This window comes from Emys orbicularis, chromosome 11 (assembly GCF_028017835.1).
Source record: "Emys orbicularis isolate rEmyOrb1 chromosome 11, rEmyOrb1.hap1, whole genome shotgun sequence".
Taxonomy (NCBI): domain Eukaryota; kingdom Metazoa; phylum Chordata; order Testudines; family Emydidae; genus Emys; species Emys orbicularis.
In genome coordinates this window covers 49275801-49283385 of record NC_088693.1, presented here as the reverse complement: position 1 = coordinate 49283385, position 7585 = coordinate 49275801, and positions in this window count along the sequence as shown.

Sequence of the window (7585 nt, the reverse complement as noted above, 5' to 3'; positions counted from 1 at the left end):
CAGTCAGGGCAACATGGTCTAATAGCCCGAGTCAAGAGCACAGCCCTTCTACTCAGGTCAGCGTGGCCAAATAGCCCGAGTCAATAGTACGTGCCTCCTGCTCAGGGTAGTGTAGCCTAATAACTAGAGTCAATAGCGCGGTCCTTCTACCCAGGACAGAGTAGCCTAAGGACCAGAGTCAATAAATGCGCCCACTTCTGGGATACAGTGTGGCCTATTGGCTTGTTGGGGAAGTGGGGTGCCCAGGGTAGGGGGACTCAGGCCCTCCCTGCTCCTCCACGTCCCATACCAGGGCCCTGGCAGTGATGGGAGTGCTCACCACCGAGTCAGCAGGGATCTTCCCAAAACACGCTGGCCTGTTCCCCGGTTCACTCACCAGAGCAAAATCTAAGTCCCCATGGCTGCTTCCTACCCTTTCTCCCTCAGCAATGCTCCATGGTCCCCCCCGGGTCTCTGGGGTCCTCAAGCAGTGTAGCTCCTGCTGGTGCGGTCTCTTCTCTGGGTTCGTCAGGCAGCCTGGAGTCCATCTGGAGCTCTGTGTGTCGTGAGTCTGTAATCGAGGCCTGTAGCAACTCCCTGAGGAGAGCCAGCAGCCTGTGTCATCCCACTTCAGCAGCCTGCCCAAACTGAGGTGGGCTGCTTCCTTTTATACTCTGCCTCCAGGTTGAGCATGTGTAGCAGGGTCTGAAGGGTGGGGCTTCCTCAGCCTGCAAAGCACAGTTAACCCTTTGGGGGCAGGTGCGGGGTAGGTACACCCCATCACATGTACCAGTAAGTTAATCAGTTACTAATACACTAAACGGAAAAACTGTTTTTAAAAAAGTATTAAAATGTAGATATTTGTGATAGCAAACTACAATTTTTTTTTACGATTTGGTTCTGATAAAATGAGAAACGGGAGGTGATTTTATGAAACTTATTCAAATAATTTGACATCTGTCTTTTCCCAGGCATCTAACATTGCTTTGGTCTTTAAATCAGATGCTGTAGATTTTGGTAGTGCTTACAAACTCTCTAGTTGCAATATTTTTATTGCTATCTTCCATCCAGTAGCTTCAAATTATATTTAATGAGATCCATCAAATATGCTATGATGTAGTGTATCTGTTTTAATATTTTTTTTTGTTGTATTTTTTTTTTTTTTGAAAAGTACAACCATCTACCACCAGACCTCAACACAGCCTTTAATTTTGCAAGTATTTATTTGCAGATAGAAATCAGATGGGGACCCATCAGAGGTAACTTTGAGAAAATGTGGCCCTCTTTACTCATAAAAGTGGAAATAATCTATTAAAAGTCTATAATTGCCTGTAAAAAGAAAAGTAGTGCTTCTAATTTATAACATATGTCTAATGAGATTATAGTGGTAATGGGATGCATTTTGTTGAATTATTGAAAACGTACTGGACATGAAACTATCAGTCAGGGGAGCAGCACATAAAGCCATTATGTACAACCAGGGAATTTCCCAATATTTAATAGGTCAGAATTTAAGAATACTTAAGCAACTAATGGGTGAGCTCTACTGAATTCACTAACAGTCTGAAGTCTTGTGTTAGAGGGAGCATTCTTGAATGTATATGGTTTCCTCTCTTGATAAGAGAACATCAGAAAAATGGAGGCCAATGAAGGGAAGAAGCAAACAAACTCACTGAATACAGCTGAAGGCTTGAGTGATTCCTGAGTGACAATTCAAAACACTTTTAAAAATTGCATTTATAAAGAGGAAGGTTTTTTATTTATATTTAATTGAAATTTTTTTTCTAAAATAAGGGGAGAACAGGGGGAAAAAAGTAAAGAAATGAAGGGAGGGAAAGAAAAGGAAGAGGGAAGAAAGAAGACTGACATCTGGTTCCATCCACTAAGAATCAAATTTTTTTTTTACAAAATAAACTAAAATCTTTTCATGTTTGTCTCAAGTCCCTTTTCTCCAAAATGTTACCTGCTCATCTGCAGCTTACACATCACTTAAAGGACATATTTGGTCCTGATGCACTGGGAGCACCAGAGACTCCAAAATTGTTGTTTATGTGGAGAAAGCTCCATAGGTTCACCCGACTAGTTTAACCTGTTAACAATTTCCAGAGAGAGGGTTTGAGAGATGAGTGTCCAGTGCTGGGCACCAGTTGGTACAAAAGCAGGACAAGAAGTCAGCATGATGCTGTTGTGTAACAATGTCTTGCTGGAGTTGTGAAGATAGAATTACCTGTGATAGCTTTGTTGTGGCTTTTGCCGTCTCTGTTCAAGATGAAATGGACAGGAGGCCTCTTATCTGTAATCAGTATTGGGGTCTCATTATGCTGCATGGTGTACAAACGTGTAGCAAGATAGTCCCTGCAATCAAGAGCTAATCTAAGAAAAGACTTCTAAGTAGGTTTAACAATTGCAGGGAATATGGGGCAGAGTGGGAAAGAACACCACATCTGAATGAAATAGACTAGGAAGAATACCCTGAGCTGCTGGGTAATATTTCCATGACCTCAAGAAAATCAACATACAGTAACTCCTCACTTAAAGTCGTTCCACTTAACGTTGTCTCGTTGCTGATCAATTAGGGAACATACTCATTTAAAGTTGTGCAATGCTCCACTCTTACGTTGTTTGGCTGCCTGCTCTCTCCACAGCTGGGAGCCTCCCTACGCGCCCCCCACTCAAGCGCCTCCCGCCTGCCAACAGACCCGCAGATCAGCGCCTATCCCTTCCTCCCCCCGCCTCCTGCCCGTGGCAATCAGCTGGCTTGCGGCGTTTTGGAGGCAGGAGGGAGGAGCGAGGACTCGGCGTGCGGGCTCCCCCTCCCTCCCCTGCCTCCCAAATGCCACAAGCCAGCTGATTGCCCCAGGCAGGAGGCGGGGGGGAAAGGGGAAGCCTGCGCCAAGTCCTCCCTCCTCCCCCCTGCCTCCTAAATGCCGCAAGCCAGCTGATTGCCCTGGGCAGGAGGGAGGAGCGAGGACTCCGTGCGCCTCCCCCCTCCCTCCCTGCCTTCCGAACACGGCAATCAGCTGGCTTATGGCGTTCAGAAGGGAGGGGACGGAGGGGGAGGAGGCAGGACGCAGCGTGCGAAGTAAAGGGGGAGGAGGTGGGGGAGAAGAAGCGGGTCAAGGTTGGGGGTTTGGGGAAGGGGTGGAGTGGGCAGGCTGAGGGTTGAGCCCCCCACCCCTGATGCTTGCAGAGTAGGGGAAGCTGCCCTGGAACCTAACCCCCCCATTTACATTAATTCTTATGGGGAAATTGGATTCGCTTAACATCATTTCACTTAACGTCGCATTTTTCAGGAACAAAACTACAACGTTAAGTGAGGAGTTACTGTACTTAAGTAATAATTTCAGTTTTGCCTTTGGCTGCTCAGGAGCCAGGGACTGAGACCAGTACAACTGATATAATCACGGATACAAAAGCTTTGCACCTTTGAAGAAAACAGAAACGATGAATATGAGGTATCATCCTATCCAAGAAAGAGCACCAGGAAGTCACATGAGAACAACACTGTATAAAGAGATATTGTCCCTTCCTAAAACTGATCTTTGCAGCCATATGGAATTTAGAAACAAAATCAAATACCTCTATCCAAAGTTACACAAACGTCATCAAGTCCTAAACAGCATTTAAGATCAGAATTTCATGGCAGTAATCTGAATTTATGTAAAATTATGGTAATCAATATACATACCTTTAGGAAGCTGTTGCTTGACTAAAGTGTACCACAAAAAAATCAATTCTCACGAAATTGCTAATTTTGCTCCCCTTCTGGTCCTCTTTATTCTTTTCCTAGTTTTATGCAACTTAAACTTAATTTATATGATGACACACATGCCAAAATATCTCTAAGATTAAGACCTGAAGCCATCCCAGTGGTATCAGCCAGTATCTTGACATTAAATTAGTTACTGCTGAGTACAACAAACTAGCACAGCTAATTTGATTTAAAGCACATTTTCTACAAATCTGGTTAGGTAAATCAATCCTGCACAAAGACAGCACCCCTTCATTTGAATCCCAAAGCAGCTGTATAACTAAAAACCAGTTTATCACCTGTTAATTTTATATGTGCGTGAGAGAGAGAATACACTGGTACAGATAAACTGAGTGTTTTCCTTTCCTCTGGCCATTGGATAGGTGGTATCCCATCAGACTACAGTGTTTTTTTTACTTTGCTGTACATAGGTAAACTCCTCAGTTGATGACTTTCAAAGCTGCAAATTATGGATTGTTGACCCTATCATCCTAACTCAAGTTACTCATACCAGGCCTCGTATCTAATGAGACATTTGAGTAGGGTGACCAGATGTTCCAATTTTATAGGGACAGTCCCAATATTTGGGGCTTTTTCTTATATAGGTGCCTATTACCCCCCACACACACACTCTGTCCCGATTTTTCACACTTGCTATCTGGGCACCCCACATTTGGGTGTCTGTCTGTTACTGGTCAGACCACAAAAAAACAAGAAATTTGTTTTCCTTGTGGTATAATTGCCAAAGGTTTATGTGGGTAGGCCTGACACACTAGTTATTGGTCCAAGGAACCAGGAACCAACAGCAGGGTCATTGAGGTCATACGGACTACTCAAGCTGTTGAAATAGAAGTGAATTTGCTCCACAGATTACATCACCTGGGGGCATTAGATGATTTTCTAAGGGGTTAAGCAAACGAACAATCTAAGGCCATGTGTACATGTACAGCAGTGCAGCTGTACTAATGCAACTGCATCGCTGCAGTGAATGTAGTGAAGATGCTCTATGTCAACAGGAGAGAGCTCTCCCATCCGCATAATAAAACCACCTCTGTGAACGGCAGCAGCTTGGTCAGCGGGAGAAGCTCTCCCACCAACAGTGTGCTGTCCAGACTGCTTTGGCGGCCAGCTAGTAAACATTTGTTTAAAGTTACAACAACCAAGTATGTACCAAAGAGAGCATGAGAATGAACAGGGTATAGTCTCCTCTAATTTCCATTATAATAAACAAGGTTACATTTGTGTATCAGGAGCACTCTGTGCACCTGCTGAAGAGATAAAATATAATTGTACCTCTCTTTAGGTAGTGTCTTTGTGATGTTACAAAACAATTACAATGTTGTTCTTAGACTTCCAGGTTTGTCAATAAAGCCAGACTATTGAGATAACATTCTGTGGAGTTCATTTCAGATCTTATTTAATCCTTTCATGGCTTGTCTGTGAACAATCAACATTCCTCGGACATTAACAGAAATTAGGGCTTATTGTTACAGTCATCAGCAATCTAGTGACTAAGGACATTTAAAAAATGACCTCAAAGATGTAACTGGGGACCGAAACAGAAGGCAATTAGTGTAATAACACCACATAGACTTCAAAGGACTTGCTCTGTTCGGGAGGTAAAATCCTGAGATTCTCTGAAGCAAAGCACATTATGCAACAGGACTACGAGCCAAAAAATTTGGGCTTGGGTCTGAGAATGTTTCTGCAATTCCCAGTGACGTCAGTAGAAATTGTGGGTCAGCACCTTTCAGAATCATGCCTATTGTAAGGACTCAGTCCTGCTCTAAATATAGTCAGTAGGGGGTTTATTAGGACATAAGGTCTCAATCCTTTAGTGAGCTCTTTGAGGACACAGTTGTCTGCCTACACAGAGCTTATTACTGGATTTGGAGCCTATGTAAACAAATTAATAGTAAGTGCAGTTTTGGGGACCGATGACAAGTTCTTAATATAGGAGTGATTTGGTGGGAAAATTTAATTTCTTGTTATAAATCTAGCAAAGAAAGTTCACATGAAATTAGTGTGTTCCTGAATAACGTGCGCTTCTTAAAGAAATTCTAAATGCAAATTAAAAATAAGGCAGCAATAACTTTTAAAAACTATTTTATTATATTGCATGAGCTATAATGTTTTACAAATCTTAATTACATTTTCAGCAATAAATACAGTAGTACTGTAGTAAATACTCTGAGACATGGAGACACCTGACAAAAGGATACAAAAGATAGAAACACGTAAAAAGAGGGATGCAAAATGTCAAGTATGTTTGAAATGGAAAATAAATGTTTACAAGAGTGTGTGTTTGAAAATGATTGCCAAGGCAATGAAGTGCTTGTTCAACATTTAAGGTGCAGTCCTGCAAGATGCTCAGCACTTCCTGTGTCATCAGCTCCATGGGTTTCATCATCTCACAGAATTGGACTCTGAGCTTCATGCGCTAGCGAGCATTAAAAAGGGCCTTTCCCCCAACACAGCTGCAAAGATGCTGTAAAAATATTGTTACAAAAGACTTGAGATCATAATATGCATTAAAGTCTGACATCATATTGTGCTTTAACTGAATCTATCAGTTTAATTGAGGAATAATGTATCCAAGTACTTGGAAAACATATATAGAGATTTAATAAATCTTAATTTGTGACTAAAATTACCGAAATTTCAGTTGGTAAAACTAATTTTTAAATTTTAAAATGTTGAGAATATGAATTACTGCACAAGCTTTTTTTCTTTTATTTTCTTTTTTTTTGGAAAGGTTTACTACAAAGGGGTGAATGGCTTCAGATTTTTAGCAGGAAATATTTAATACTTCTCTTAAAAGTAAACAAAAAAAGCTTGGATAAAAGTGTTTATCATTAAAAAACTGCTATAGTATCCCAAATCCTTAGCAGAATGCAGAGTGCATTTGGCCAAAAGAGTAACACACATTTACATTTTAATACAAACAATTTCAAGAATAGCATCCTCACTTTTTAAACATGATTGGCCTTGTCCTGTATCTCTTGCATGCCCAAAGGCCCACTAAAGTCAACGACTGGGAAGTCAGCGGGGGAACTTTGAGTACGTAAGCAATGCAGGGTTAGGCTCAAAAGTGTGATTAAAATTAGCTCCCTCATTCTAAGTAATAAAATACCTGTCTTCATGCTGCTACCACCTCCTGCTAGCCAGGTAGTGCAGCACTTACATTAGGATGTATAATTTTTTAGCTATGTGTACATTCCATTTGAGATAATAAATATATTAGATCTGATATTGATCTCATTTAAATCAGTTTTATACTTTGACATCAATGGATTTCAACACATTTACTCCCTGATTTAAGGAGGTGTGATCAGAATCAGGCCCCCTGTGTTTAAAAAACCCCTTGACTGTTGAAATCCTCGGAGAGAGGTGATTTCGTTGATAATTTCTAACTTCTTTCCAACAAACATTTTCTTAACAATTCCCGAATAGAAAATGTAAAAACATGAGTTACAGCAAACAAGTGTTGTTATCTACATGCAGGAGTCAATGTTCCAGCATGAAACACTAGATTTGGCTTTCAAAAACTACAGAAACTACATAGTTTTAGCAATGATCTTTTTTGGCTAACAGAAAAAATTTACATGTGCTTTTTATATAGTGGAGTGTCCTACTGATAAAATAATTCTCTGGGGAAAAAGAAAGGCACTTTAGCAGGCTAGTTTAACTTTCTTCAGCTTTTCCATGCTTGGGTTGTTTATTCTATCAGTGTAAAGTGTTCCAAATACAGTACTAGTCATTGAAAGTTGTCTTATTACCGAGGTAACTGCATTTTAACTTATAGACTGCTACATTAAAATCTACCATTAACCCACTTTTTCATTAGTTGTAGTA